Genomic DNA, 16545 nt, shown 5'->3' on the forward strand with positions numbered 1-16545 from the left:
ACCTCTTACTTTAGCAACAGACAGCAAGAGGTCTTTATTCATGATGTTGAGAATGGCCATGATGTGGGGTCTGAGTGGGGTACGACCAAGTGTGGGGTGCCCCAGGGATCAGTGTCGGGGCTGTTCCTATTCCTTATTTATGTAAATCATATGCCCTCTAGTATTGCAAGCAACTCTAAAATATTTCTTTTTGCTGATGACACTAGCATGGTAGTAAAGGATGTTGTGTGCAATATTGGCTCGGTTTCAAATAGTGCAGTTCATGACATAAGTTCATGGCTTGTAGAATATAAACTAATGCTAAATCACAGTAAGACGCAGTTTTTATAGTTTCTAACACACAATTCAACAAAACCTGACACTTTAATTTCATGTAACGGGTATATGATTAGTGAAAGTGAACAGTTCAAATTGCTAGGTGTTTAGATAGATGTGTCGTGGAAAGCTCACGTTCAGGATCTTGTTCAGAGACTTAATGCTGCAATTTTTACTATTAGAACAGTATCTGAAGTGAGTGATCGTTCAACATTTCAACATGAAAATTAGTCTACTTTGCTATCTTCATTCACTTAACGTTGTATGGTATAATATTCCCATTCTAAAAGGATAATATTTTTGGCTCAGAAACAGGCGGTTTGGGCAATAAGTGGTTTAAGTTCATCAACCTCTTGTTGACCCCTGCTCATGAATCTTCATATTTTGACATTGGCCTCTCAATATATATATAATCCTTAATGTCATTTATTGTTAACAATATTAGCTTATTTCCAAGAATAAGTAGCTTTCACTCAGTTAATACTCAGCAGAAATCAAACCAGCATTTGGAGTGGACTTCTGTAACTCTTGTGCAGTATACTACTGCATCCATTTTCAATAAGATACCACTCGAATTCAAAAACCTTAGCAGTAATCCATGCACTTTCAAACTGAAATTGAAGAGTCTGCTCATGGATCACTGCTTCTATTGTGTGAAAGAGTTCCTTGAAAAATTAAGCTGATTCTTCTTGTATTATTGACTGTGTTTACTTAAACTTATATCTTGACTTTTTTTGGGTACATTAATATTTTAGTTTTATATGTTATTAGTTTTATGTTGTAATTTCTTGTACTGATATGTTCCATGACCTTGGAGATTTTCTCCTCAATTTGATCCTATGGAACTTGACGTTTAAATAAAAATAAATAAATAAATAAATAAGCAGTTGTGGAACACAGCCTAATTTTGGTTATTACCCAGGCAGTTGATTTGGGCCCATGGCTGCTAATATTTATCTCCTGTCAACTGTGCACTTGCTGCAAATGAAACATCACCTGACCATAATCAATTCATGGTAGTGTAGAGCTTCATACACCTTCCTTCTTTTGGTAAGTACTCATCATTATGGTAATTTATAAAACTTCTCTTCTGCAACTTCAAATTGAAAGGTCATATTCTACATAAGCAGTTGTGTAACGCAGCCTATTTTCTGATATTACCCAGCAGGTTTATTTGGATCTGTGACTGCAAATCTTTATTGCCCATCAACTGTGTACTTGCAGTAAATGAAACATCACCTCCACCATATTTAACTATGACAGGTTCTAAGCTTGATACGCATTCCTTCTTTTGGTAAGTACTCCAAGTACATCACTTGCATCATAGTTTACTATGAGAGCTGCTGAGCTTCACACATCTTCCTTCCTTTGTTAAGTACTCATTATTATTTTGTAGTTCTTAATACTTTTTTTCTGCAACTGCAGATGATAGTGTTATTCTTTCCAAAGCAATTATTTAGCTCAGCCTATTTTCTGTTATTACCCAGCTGGTTGATTTGGGTCCATGGCTGCAAATGTTAATTCCCATTGACTGTGTACTTGCAGCAAACGAAATGTCACCTGGCCAAAAGCAACTTGTAAGTACTCCTTAATATTCTGTAATTTTTAAAACTTTTTTCTGCAACTTCCTGTTAACAGGCCATGCTTTACATAAGCAGTTGTGTAACACAGACTATTTTCTGTTATTATCAAGCAGGCTGATTTGGGTCCATGGCTGCAAATATTTATCTTCCATTGACTGTGTACTTTCACAAAATGTAGCATCACTTACACCATAGTTAATGATGAGAGGTTCTGAGCTTGATATATCTTCCTTCTTTTGGTAAGTACTCCTCATTATTTGTAATTTTTAATACTTTTTTCTACAACTTCAAATAAAAATATCATACCTACTCATAAGTAAGGAAGGAGCCTCTGCGAGAGCATTCAGTAGCAATATCACCAGATTATAGGTTGCTGGCGTTCCCTGGAAATGTTATCAGTAACAATAACAACCAATTCTTTCACCACCGGAAACCATGGAAGAAGGTATCAAATAGTCACTTCTCAGAGCCAGTCCTGATGACTGTAGGCCTAAATGTCAAGGGAATTACAAACAACAATCAAGATATCATATTGGAACTCTGTCAGACTCATAAATGGGATATGTTACACATTCAAGAAACCCACAGAGCTGCAGAAGCAGAAACACATGAAATACAAGGTATGCAAGTAGCTGTGGAAGCACCACATCCTAAACACGGCAGTGCCATATTTGTTAGAGCTGAGATGATAGTGACTTATGTTGTAAAATCTACAGCCAAATATATCAAGGTTGTACAGCTTTGATGGAAATGCTAAGTGAAGCTCAGCAAAATAGGTGGATGGGGACTCTGGAGAGGATGGATATGACACACAGCAGAAAAATAGCCTGAAATCCTATTTACAAAACTTGATGGAGACCCAAATGGTCCCAAACAGTTTGCCACGGTAAGACCTAATCAAGTGGCTCATCAACTGCTCCTTAATGGAAAGACTAACACAAAATAACAGAAAATAAATATTAATAGGACTTTAGAATCAGAAACTAATAGGTTTTTAACACCCTTTACAATGAAGGAATTGAACAAGGGTCTTAGTAATATGAAAAGCGGCAAAGCAGCTGGGGTGGAAGACATGCATGGAGCAGATCAAACACTTCAGACTGGACACAAAGAATTGGATCCCGTGACTTTTTAGTCAATGTCGTGAAACATGTAAGATCCCCAAGATGTGGAGGAAGGCAAGGATAGTGGCACTCTTGAAACACTGGAAAGCAGCTGATTCACCAAAGAACTATTGCCCAATATTTTTCCTGTGCTGTCTTTACAAACTGTATGAAAGACTTATTTTAAATCGTATGACAGACTCTATTGAGATGAAACTTATTCCTCAACAAGCTCGTTTTAGAGCTGAAAATCATGTAGTAGCCAAATTATTTGCTTAACAGAACACATAGATGAAGGATATGGAAATAAAGAGATAACAGGGCTAGCCCTGGTTGACCTTAGCTCTGCATATGATACAATTAACCACAGGCTGCTGCTCCAGAGGCTCTGTAATGAACTAAGAGACTATCAGTGTGTTAAGATTATCAAGTCCCTATTACGAATTAGACTGTTTTATGTTGTCCTCAATAGGAAATAGAGCAGATGGAGAAACCAGAAAAATGGTCCAACTCAAGGAAGCATTTTGGTGCCCTCCCTATTTAATCTGTACACCAGCGGCCAACTGTTGCCTAAGCACACAAATTATTTTCTGTATGTGGATGATGTGGCAATTACAGCAAAGTGGAGGACCTTTGAGGATGTAGAACAGAAGCTGGAGAATGCTCTTAAAGAAATGTCAGAGTGTTATAAAAACAACTTTCTTAAGCCAAACCTGTTGAAAACACAAGTCAGCATCTTCCACCTTCAATCCTGCCAAGCTAACCCTAAACTTAACATCACTTGGAATAATACCACACTGAAGCATACCGACAAACCAACTTACCTGGGCATTGTGCTTGATAGATCCCTTGACATACAGTTACCATTGCAAAAAGAGGCAACAAAAGGTAACTGCAAGAAATAATAATCTGTTTAAACTATCTAATAGCAAATGGAGTTCTAAACCTTCTATATTAAGAATCCCCACAAAAGCCTTATGCTTCTCTACAGCCTAATATGGCTGCCCAGTATGGTCCAGATCAACCAGTGCAAAGAAGATTAACATAAGTCTTAATGAAACATGTCGATTAACAACTGGATGCATGAAACCTACTTCCCTGCCAAAACTATATATAGCTGCTGAGATTGTGAATCCCAACTCTCAGAGAACATCACATGAATTCACAGAGAGGCTCAGACAAACTATTGACGGCTAGCATTCCCTTTTATGACAGTGAGTGTAAACACAGGCGATTGAAATCCCGTAAAAGGTTCTTAGCCATGATAATAGAAGAACCACCATCTGATTACCCACCTGCACAGGCTGTGCCCAGCAAATTCAGACAAACTGGAAGACATGGAGGACATTGAACCAAATGAGGACAGGGATGGCCCAGTGAAGAGAAATACGAGTAGGGGTCTTGGGACCACAGACAATAAGTGAGACTGTGGTGCTGTGCAGGATGTGGAGCATCTGCTCACCTGTCCAAACTGCTCTTACAGGTGCAAACCCAATGATTTATGGCTGGACAAGAAAGAAGCCTTGGAAAATGGACCTATACTAGGCTGAAAGATTATGATCTGGTTTCCGCACACGTAAAAGTAAAGTGAGCATAAGCAGTTGTGTAACACAGCCTACTTTCTGTTTTTACCCATCAGGTTGATTTGGTTCTATGGCTGCCAATACAGGGTGATTATAATTAAAGTTGAACTTTCAAACCTCTGTAGAAATAACACCACTGGTCAGAATGATGTCAAATTGTAACGGAATATTATCGAAGAAGGGGGAAATGATATGGCAGAAAAAAAATAGTTACAAAATGTAGCTCTAGATGGCCCTGAAGGCATCATAATTTAATAGTGATCAGCTACAAATGACAAAAGAATCATACAGCAATGCCTAAGGTGTACATTTGACATTAAAAAAACTGTACTACTCAGTGTGCTTGGGTGTACGATTGTGATACTGTTAGTTATGTAAGCCCATCTACCATGGCAAGATTATATCACATCAAATGGGAAATATCGGTTTTAATTTTGCTGAGGCCAAAAACCACATAAAAAGCATCACTCACATCAGTTTTTTAGTTGTCTTGAGGTCAAAAACTGCATAAAAAGCATCAATCAAAATCAAATCGGATTATTAATTTCCATGTGACTGGCACAACACGTTTGGTATACTGCCCACCGTTTTTTGCAAAAAGTTGAAATCCAGAAACAGCATGTTCCACAACTGATCAAAGTGTTACCGGGGTCACATTCAGAATGTGTTGCACAATGTGTGCCTTCAATGCAGCTAAGTTTGCAATCAGAACACTGAATACAACCTTTTTCAGATAGCACCACAGCCATAACTCACATGGATTAAGATCAGGTGATCAGAATGGGCAGGCTGGAGGGAAATGGCAGTTGACAATTCTAGCATTTACAAAGCGGCACTTCAGCACCTGCTTAACTGGATTTGCAATGTGCGGAGGTAAGCCATCTTGCATAAAAATGATCCCATCCACATACCGACACTGTTGGAGAGCTGGAATGATGTGATTGTACAAAAGACGCTCAAAGTGCTTACCAGTGACAGTACAGGTAACAGATCTGGAAGCATCTGTCTCTTCAAAAAACTGTGGCCTTGTGATAAAAGATGCCGTAAACCCGCACCACACAATGACCTTTTCAGGGTGAAGTGGTATGGGTTGATTTGTGTGTGGGTTTTTTGTTGCCCATATTCGACAATTCTTTGTATTGACATATACTGTCAGATGGAAGTGGGCTTCATCTGTCCACAAAACCTTCCATGGACAATAATTGTGCACCTCCATATCAGCAAGAAATTCTAAAGCAAAAGTCTAGAGGAAGCAACTCGTGCACATGGGTACATTTGATTGGATAGCAAAGAAGGTTGTTTGGTAGGATTTTATGCATCTTGCTCATGGGTATGTCCAATGTTCAGGAAATTGTCTGTGCACTACACGTTTGCACACTACCACTTGTCTCCCCCTGCATTGTTGTGGCCACTGCTTCCACAATGTTGAGTCAATTCATGTCGTCCCTCTACCAGATTGCACACCAAAAGAATCCATCTTTTTGAATGTTCAAATGATTTTCTCCAGACCCATGCCAGTCATAGGATGAACGACTTTTTCCAAACCCTTCAGTGCCCGGAACTTCTGCAGAGTGACAAGTGCACAGTCATAATTCTTATAATACAGCTTTACAAGCAAAGTGCGATCCTGCATTGAGACAGTCATGGTAAACGTCACAGATGCGAAAGGAGGAATAGCCATGTACCAGGCCTGTTTATACCTATTCCAATGAGTCCTGTGCATGACAGGTGTTTTCATTTAGATATTAGGACACATTCAGTGCCATCTATTGATCAATTTTCACACTTTTTTCTTCTGCCATACATTTTCCTGCTTCTCCAATAATATTCCATTGCAATTTGATGTCATTCTGACCAGTGGTGTTATTTCTTCAGCATTTTGAAAGTTTAACTTTAATTATAATCACCCTGTACTTCTGGGCTTGTGTGGCAATAATTATGTGGCAATACTTGTGTGGCAATACAATAATTACTTATATATTACAAACATATTTATGTTTGTAATAGCTACAAGTATGATGGGATGACTGGACTGAATTTTCTGGCTAAGCCAACATCAATCTAGAATGGCATTCTGTTTGGGTTTTACTGCCAGAAAAAATGAAATGTCGCAAGACACCTTCCTAGACCAAGGAGCCCTGACTTCAGGGATAAAATATGAGGGGTACAGGAAAGGTAGTCTGTTTAGACATAGAAGCAGATTTACATTATGCACAGTTCATACTCGAACCACTGGTGGAAAATGAAGAACAAGACAAGGCACATAGTTATGTTCACCATATTTCATCATATGAGAGAAGGTTGATAGGAGCTGGGTAATACCCTACGGCATGGATAATTTTGGTTAAATGGAAGTGGAGCTATCATGAGGTGCACTGCTAGCCACCGTGGAAGTGTTGGAGGAAGAAAAGTTGGATACAGATTTCAAAGTAAAATGCTGTAAGCCAGGACAGTTTGCCAGTTTACCTGCACCACAGGAAAAGGTGTCAAATTTGCAAGTATGTGATAGGGAGGGAATGGAAAAGGTATTTGTGGAACATGCAAAATTATTTAACCCTCATGGGCCACTTCCAGCTACTCCAATAATGCAATGTAGGATTTCCATGTGGAATGAACCATCAGTGTACAGGAAACTTTACTGAGTTGCACATCACCTATAAGAAGTGATTGACAAATTTATAAATCTACAAATTCATGATGGGATAATAGACCAGAGATCAAACTGTGGAGGGGGAGGGGGGTGGAGGGGGGTTGCCACTAGTAATTCTATGAAAGGAAAGCTCAGATTTCAGAAAATAATTCAGATTCTGTTATGACTATTGGTTTTCTGAGCTATGTAGATCAGAGTATCCTTGAAACACATCCTTTGCTCTCTCAGTCCACCTGGCCTCAATCTCCAGTAAGCAACTGCACTCACACTCTCAACCCAATAGTCCTGCTTTCCTAAACCAATTAACTCAGCCATGTAACTTCATTCTCTCCATTGTCCCTTTGCCACATTCCTAGCCCATGCACCTAACACCTCTCCCTCTCTCACACAACTGCTACCTCTGTCCAAACTATCAGGGACCCTTCCCAAAGTCTTCCTCTGAATACCTCCTTATTTCTCTCTTTACCCACCTGGTCCCACACAACTCATCACTCTAATCTATCTGCCGAATTGCACACCCAGAATTGTGTGTTTGACATATCCCACTTCCAGGCTTCCATGATAATGAAAGATGTTTGTGAGGTTTAGTATCAAGTAAGTGGTGGGACATTCCATTGTAGGAAATATTATTACAATAAGTGAAAATGGGAAAATAATCTTGAACCCATCACATCTACAAGATGGGATGGCAAATGAGCATCTCCACCTGCTGTGTGGGGCCACTTGTTCATTGGCATCATGGTTTGATGGTGTTCGGAAGACAAGGAGAAACAGGAAAAAAGTCGTAGCCTCAGTGGACATAATTAGAAATGGCAGTCAAACTGGCTTGTTTGGAGAAAACTGCTTGTCTTGATCTTGACCAAGTAAAATCACTTTAGAAACATCTGTCAAGTCAATTTTTATATGAGGATGTTCTTGTAAGAGGAAGTATGAATACAGAAGCTTAAAAAGTTCAATCTTTCACATCATTCAAGTAGCTTGGAAGACAATTAGGTATTTTTGAGCACCCATCCACACACAAGAGTCCAGTGAAGACTGTTGCAACACAGTTGTGTGGCACCGACTAGCAGGGTCTCTTCAGCGAACATAAATAACAGTGAAAGTTAGAAATTTGCTAAAATCTACTAACATTGAACAGAAAAAGGTAACAGAAAGTCTTATATATACTCCTGGAAATTGAAATAAGAACACCGTGAATTTATTGTCCCAGGAAGGGGAAACTTTATTGACACATTCCTGGGGTCAGATACATCACATGATCACACTGAGAGAACCACAGGCACATAGACACAGGCAACAGAGCATGCACAATGTCGGCACTAGTACAGTGTATATCCACCTTTCACAGCAATGCAGGCTGCTATTCTCCCATGGAGACGGTTGTAGAGATGCTGGATGTAGTCCTGTGGAACGGCTTGCCATGCCATTTCCACCTGGCGCCTCAGTTGGACCAGCGTTCGTGCTGGACGTGCAGACCGCGTGAGACGACGCTTCATCCAGTCCCAAACATGCTCAATGGGGGACAGATCCGGAGATCTTGCTGGCCAGGGTAGTTGACTTACACCTTCTAGAGCACGTTGGGTGGCACGGGATACATGCGGACGTGCATTGCCCTGTTGGAACAGCAAGTTCCCTTGCCGGTCTAGGAATGGTAGAATGATGGGTTCGATGACGGTTTGGATGTACCGTGCACTATTCAGTGTCCCTTCGACGATCACCAGAGGTGTACGGCCAGTGTAGGAGATCACTCCCCACACCATGATGCCGGGTGTTGGCCCTGTGTGCCTCGGTCGTATGCAGTCCTGATTGTGGCGCTCACCTGTACGGCGCCAAACACGCATATGACCATCATTGGCACCAAGGCAGAAGCGACTCTCATCGCTGAAGACGACACGTCTCCATTCGTCCCTCAATTCACGCCTGTCGCGACACCACTGGAGGCGGGCTGCACGATGTTGGGGTGTGAGCGGAAGACGGCCTAACGGTGTGCGGGACCGTAGCCCAGCTTCATGGAGACGGTTGCGAATGGTCCTCGCCGATACCCCAGGAGCAACAGTGTCCCTAATTTGCTGGGAAGTGGCGGTGCGGTCCCCTACGGCACTGCGTAGGATCCTACGGTCTTGGCGTGCATCCGTGCGCCGCTGCGGTCCGGTCCCAGGTCGACGGGCACGTGCACCTTCCGCCGACCACTGGCGACAACATCGATGTACTGTGGAGACCTCACGCCCCACGTGTTGAGCAATTCGGCGGTACGTCCACCCGGCCTCCCGCATGCCCACTATACGCCCTCGCTCAAAGTCCGTCAACTGCACATACAGTTCACGTCCACGCTGTCGCGGCATGCTACCAGTGTTAAAGACTGTGATGGAGCTCCGTATGCCACGGCAAACTGTCTGACACTGACGGCGGCGGTGCACAAATGCTGCGCAGCTAGCGCCATTCGACGGCCAACACCGCGGTGCCTGGTGTGTCCGCTGTGCCGTGCGTGTGATCATTGCTTGTACAGCCCTCTCGCAGTTTCCGGAGCAAGTATGGTGGGTCTGACACACCGGTGTCAATGTGTTCTTTTTTCCATTTCCAGGAGTATATATATATATATATATATATATATATATATATATATATATATATATATATTCTCTCTATAGAGAGAGAGAGAGAGAGAGAGAAGTTACCTTCCCACAAGAGGTAATTTTGGTATCCAAAATTAGTGGTTTTTCTGGTAGACTATAACTTCATAACGGATATAGATTTTCGAAAAAGTCAAAATGGCGGTTCTAGAAGAACGCCTAAAGAATGTACAGTTAAAATTTAAGCCATTTGCTACTGTTAATTATTTAGGTAACTGCAGCTACATAACCCGTTTTTGCCGTCTCCTGTGTAGGTATGGTAAATTGGAACTTCTGGATCTCGGTAGCGAATAACGATTGCAAAAAAAAAAAAAAGTTTTGAAGTTCGCAGAGAATATCATCTTAAGAATATGTGGTAAAAATTTCGAAGATCTGTCATGAATACAAATTACAGAAGTGGCCAACCCCACAGTTGGTACTTTTCATGCCCAAGAATCATGGTTTTTCATGCTTTCCTTAGGAACCGCCCACTAACAAACCGTGCTTCTACAAGCTGCCTCAAGTCCACCCTGTTGTTGTTGTTGCTGTGGTCTTCAATCCTGAGACTGGTTTGATGCAGCTCTCCATGCTACTCTATCCTGTGCAAGCTTCTTCATCTCCCAGTACTTACTGCAACCTACATCCTTCTGAATCTGCTTCGTGTATTCATCTCTTGGTCTCCCTCTACAATTTTTACCCTCCACGCTGGCCTCCAATGCTAAATTTGTGCTCCCTTGATGCCTCAGAACAAGTCCTACCAACCGATCCCTTCTTCTGGTCAAGTTGTGCCACAAACTTCCCTTCTTCCCAATTCTATTCAATACTTCCTCATTAGTTATGTGATCTACCAATCTTATCTTCAGCATTCTTCAGTAGCACCACATTTCGAAAGCTTCTATTCTCTTCTTGTCCAAACTATTTATCGTCCACGATTCACTTCCATACATGGCTACACTCCATACAAATGCTTTCAGGAATGACTTCCTGACACTTAAATCTATACTCGATGTTAACAAATTTCTCTTCTTCAGAAACGCTTTCGTTGCCATTGCCAGTCCTCATTTTATATCCTCTCTACTTCGACCATCATCAGTTATTTTTCTCCCCAAATAGCAAACTCATTTACTACTTTAAGCGTCTCATTTCCTAATTTCATTCCCTCAGCATCACCCGACTTAATTCGACTACATTCCATTATCTTCGTTTTGCTTTTGTTGATGTTCATCTTATATCCTCCCGTTCAACTGCTCTTCCAAGTCCTTTGTTGTCTCTGGCAGAATTACGATGTCATCGGCGATCCTCAAAGTTTTTATTTGTTCTCCATGGATTTTATTACCTACTCTGAATGTTTCGTTTGTTTCCTTTACTGCTTGCTCAATATACAGATCAAATAACATCGGGCATAGGATACAACCCTGTTTCACTCCCTTCCCAACCACTGCTTCTCTTTCATGCCCCTTGACTCTTATAACTGCCATCTGGTTTCCGTACAAATTGTAAATAGCCTTTCGCTCCATGTATTTTACCCCTGCCACCTTTAGAATTTGAAAGAGAGTATTCCAGTCAACATTGTCAAAAGCTTTCTCTAAGTCTACAAATGCTAGAAACGTAGGTTTGCCTTTCCTTAATCTTTCTTCTAAGATAAGTCTAGGGTCAGTATTGCCTCACGTGTCCCAACATTTCTGCGGAATTTAAACTGATCTTCCCGAGGTCAGCTTCTACCAGTTTTTCCATTTGTCTGTAAAGAATTCACGTTAGTATTTTGCAACTGTGACTTATTAAACTGATAATTCCGTAATTTTTACATCTGTCAACACCTACTTTCTTTGGGATTGGAATTATTATGTTCTTTTTGAAGTCTGAGGGTACTTCGTCTGTCTCATACATATTGCTCACCAGATGGTAGAGTTTTGTCAGGACTGGCTTTCCCAAGGCCGTTAGTAGTTCTAATGGAATGTTGTCCACTCCCGGGGCCTTGTTTCGACTCAGGTCTTTCAGTGCTCTGTCAAACTCTTCACGCAGTATCGTATCTCCTATTTCATCTTCATCTACATCCTCTTCCATTTCCATAATATTGTCCTCAAGTCCATCCTAGAACACATGTAATGCAGAAGAACCAACCACTTTGCTCAATTTACTCAGACTGGAGAACGTGTGTCATGTTTAAATTTTGAGCTAGAACTGTAGGAAAGTTACAGTGAGCCTGTTCTTCCGATAGTTGTAAAAATGGTCGCTTGGCCAAGGGCTATCCGAAACCCCTTTTCTGTGTGATCAATAGAACCCGAGATATACCCACTTGAAAAGTCACATTTTCGTGTGCAGCTTTTTTGAACCGGATCGATAGCCTCTACATGCTCTGTAATGGATAGAAGACCCTTTTCGCTGAGGATATAATTTAATATGCGACCGCTGGTTGAAAGAAGGCACAACTGGAAAAATTACATATTTTGTGCAAATTTTCGTCCGTTATATGACCAGTGACCATAACTCGCCGAGATGATTTACAGGATACGGAATGCTTAAATTAGTGTGTCCAAGAAACGTCTTTATGCAGGGGGCGCCGTCTGCCTCAAAAAGCAACCTATTAAATTGAAACAGTCCGAACATTGTGTTCAAAACCAGTGTCATCCGTGAGGCAATTGAAAATATGCCAGTGCTAGATCAATCCTTGAAACTAGTTGTCTCTTGAAAGTTTAGGAAAGGACTCATCTAGACGAGGTAATGCATCAGAATATCTGCTGGAGCATTAATGGTTGCTTAAAGTTTACACAGAACCGGAGGGCGCCCAGACTTCCTTCCTGACGGCCACCAATGGGGAAGCCCACTGACTGGGAAGCACGAAACAAACGCTGTTGTTGTTCTAGTCTGTCTAATTGAGTCTCAACCTCATCCATTATAACCAACGGAACCGGGAGGGCTTTGCAAAATCTTTGGTTTTCTGTCGGCTTTAGGAAAATGTGGGTTTAATGTCAACCGCATTCCCCAAACCTGCTTCAAATTAACACTGTCAGGGAAAAAATTATATTTTGTTCCAAATAACCAAATAAGGGAATACGTTTCAACTCAAAATAAATGGTGGAATTCTATTGCAAATGAGGGTGAGCAATGCAGTACAGAAACTTTTTTTTTCCTATAGGGCAATGCAGTGAAGCATCACTATTAGTGCAGCTAATGCAAACGAAAATTTTGTAATTTTGTAGAGAGACTGACAAGGACTCTGTTATGCACTGAGTCCTCGTGGGATGCTGGTGGTTTCCACCCTTTATCAGCGCCACTAGTACTGTTTCTTGTCAACTCATGACTGCATTCCTTAAGATTTCTTTGGGAAGAAACGTCTCACAACTGAATTCAGCAGTTTGCAGTTTTGTTTACATATTGTTGATGTCGTTAAAAGGTTTGGGTATAAATTTTTGGCCACTCTTAGCCTTAAGATACAATTATTTCTTTTTATTTTGGGACGGATCCTGTGAAAAGTTTAGTCTATTGCAGTTACTGAATGTTTTTTGTATTGCTCTTATAGTTGACAAATGCAGTTCAATAAAATCTACCTTTCAATGATTTTGTGCTTTGCTTTGTACTTACTATGCAGCAGTAAATTTTTTAAAGAAGTTGTCAGATTTTGTCTGAATATCATTGACAAGCTTTACTCCCCAGTTTACCAAAATGATCCACCTCAGGGCAGCATACTTGCCCCTAGTATTTTTAAACACTTATACTACTGACCAATTTCTACCAAACGACACCAGAAACTTCTTATCTATGTATACATCTACACTTAGAAAACCACTGAAAAGTCAGTGGCAGAGGGTTTACCTTATTGTACCATGTATTAGTGCTTCTCATTCCATTCACCTATGCAGGGTGTCCCTCCTAAGAGCTGAGGGGCGCATTTGCTACGGTGTTTCGACGAACATTTGCAATTTCGTTTTGGCAATGTTTAGCTGGAGTCAGCCCAAATACTCCTCAGCACGCCTTCAATGCGACATCCAGTGTCGACAGAAAGTGTCATTTTGTTTTGTGTAACAAATGAAGTTATCTTTAAAGAAGCAGTTCATATGCTCATTGATAGAGCGGTCTCAAATTAGTCTGTTAGTTTTCTCGACATGTACTTAAAGGGACAGTAAAACACGAAGAAGAACCAGTACTCCAACTGGGGTGAAATTAACAAGGTTCGATCATGGGTCCCTTCTTGTTCTTGATATATATGAATGACTTTCCTTCTTATGTGAAACAAGATGCTGAACTGACACTGTTTGCTAATGATACAAGCATAATTATTAATCCAGTAAAAGAAAGTCGTATGGAAAATGATACAAATAATGTCTTTGAAAAAGTTATTAATTGGTTTTCTGCGAATGGGCTTGCTCTGAACTTTGAAAAATCACAGTACATCCAATTTTCTGCTGCAAAAAGTATAATTCCCTCAATAGACATAACACATCGAAAGAAGTCAGTAGCCAGGGTTAGAGCATACTAAGGTTTTCGTGTACAAACAGATGAGAGTCTTAATTGGAAACTTCATGTTTTGGATCTCCTAAAGCGACTAGGGTCAGCAACTTTTGCAATCAGAATAATTGCCAATTTGAGGATGTATAAATTAGTAAGCTAACATACTTTGCATACTTCCTCTTTATGATGTCATACGGAATAATATTCTGGGGCAACTCAACACTTAGGCAAAATGTATTCACTGTTCAAAAGAGAGTGGTTAGAATAATATGTGGGGTTCATAGTCACACATCTTGTAGGCATCTGTTTAAAAGGTTAGGAATTCTTACAACTGCTTCACAGTACATTTACTTAGTAATGAAATTTTTTCTCAACATCATGGCCAAGTTTAAAATCAACAGCGACATTCACGATTACAGTACCAGAAAAAAGAAAGACCTACACTATCCTTTACTTAACTTATCTTTGGCACAGAAATGGGTAAAATATGCTGCTATAAAACTTTTTGATAAATCACCAGATGAAACAAAATGTGTGACAGACAGCAGTAATAGGATCATAAACAAATTGAAATCATACGTCCTTGACAACTCCTTCTATACCATAGATGAATTCTTGAATATGAGCAAATAAATATGCATTTTGTGCCATGTAAGGAAATGGGATAGATAATAGAAATATTTAGGTATAACAGTATAATGTAAAAAAAAACCTTGTTTCCTGTGCGCATTTCCTGTGCATTTGGCACGTTCCACATCATAACGGTTTTTCCGTGCAGTTGATCAATGGAACACGTAACTAACAGCACCGGCCTTGCCCTCACTGACTGCTACCGCCACGCAACAGTGCTCTTCAGTCGCTACTAGAGCACTGGTTATTGTCTCTGTTAGTACATATCGCTGACATAAATGTCGTACTAGACTAATTTGGGACCGCTCTGCCGAATGGGCACGTAAAATTCCGCTTTAAAAATAATTTCGCTTGCAACAGGAAACAAGCAGACACTTCCCGTCGACATTGGATGTCGCATGAAAGGTGTGATAAGCAGTGTTTGTTTAGGCTGACTCCAACCACACATTACAAAAACGAAATTACAAATATCTGCCAAAACACCAGAGAAAATGCACCTGATGGCTCTTAGGACGGCACCCTGTGCAGTCTGAGAAGAATGATTCATTAAATTCGCTTGTGCATTCTATGGTAAGTTCATTGTTGTCTTCAAATTTCCCATGGAAGGGATGCTTAGAGAGTTTGGGTGCATTCCTTGACTCCTCGCTTAATTTTGGTTCTCCGAACTTAATATGTAGGCTTTTGTGGCATAGCTGGCAAATTTTGGTGATAAACATCTTAGTAAATTAGCTTACTACGCCTATTTTCTCTCATTGCTTTCATATGGCATCATATTTTGGGGTAATTCATCACTAAGGAATAAAGTATTTATTGCACAAAAGCGTGTAATCAGAATAATAGCTGGAGTCCACCCAAGATCATCCTGCAGTCATTTATTTAAGGATCTAGGGATATTCACAGTAGCTTCTCAGTGTATATACTCTCTTATGAAATTTGTTATTAACAACCAAACCCAATTCAAAAGTAATAGCAGTGTGCATAACTACAATACTAGGAGATAGGATGATCTTCACTATTCAAGATTAAATCTAACTTTGGCGCAGAAAGGGGTGAATTATACTGCCACTAAAGTCTTTGGTCACTTACCAAATAGTATCAAAAGTCTGACAGATAACCAACAAGTATTTAAGAAGTAATTAAAAGAATTTCTGAATGAGAACTCCTTCTACTCCATAGAGAAATTTGTAGATATAAATTAAGAAAAAAAGAAAAGAAAGCGAAAAAATTATTAAAAAAATAAAATAATAAAAAAATAAAAAAAACACAAAAAATAAAAAAGTTGTTATATTAACTTAAGTATCTTGTTAAATTAACTTAATTATGTAATGTATTGGAAAATTTGACTCGTTCCACATCATTACGAAATATCGTATTCATGATCCATGGAACTAGTATTAATCTAATCTAATCTAATCTTTAAGTGTGTACTAGTTCGGGTTTTTCAATATTTACCGGACAGTGTCGGCGATCTGTGACCAGTCATGCCACCCTAATTTGTATACGTTTAATATAAGCAGCCAGTTTTATTTCGTATATGCCGCAGACACGAAAACAATATTCTAAGATGAGATAAACAACTGTGTCACGCAGTCTCCTTCGTAGGCTGACTGCGTTTCTGTGTCC

This window comes from Schistocerca gregaria, chromosome 3 (assembly GCF_023897955.1).
Source record: "Schistocerca gregaria isolate iqSchGreg1 chromosome 3, iqSchGreg1.2, whole genome shotgun sequence".
In the NCBI taxonomy this organism is placed as follows: domain Eukaryota; kingdom Metazoa; phylum Arthropoda; class Insecta; order Orthoptera; family Acrididae; genus Schistocerca; species Schistocerca gregaria.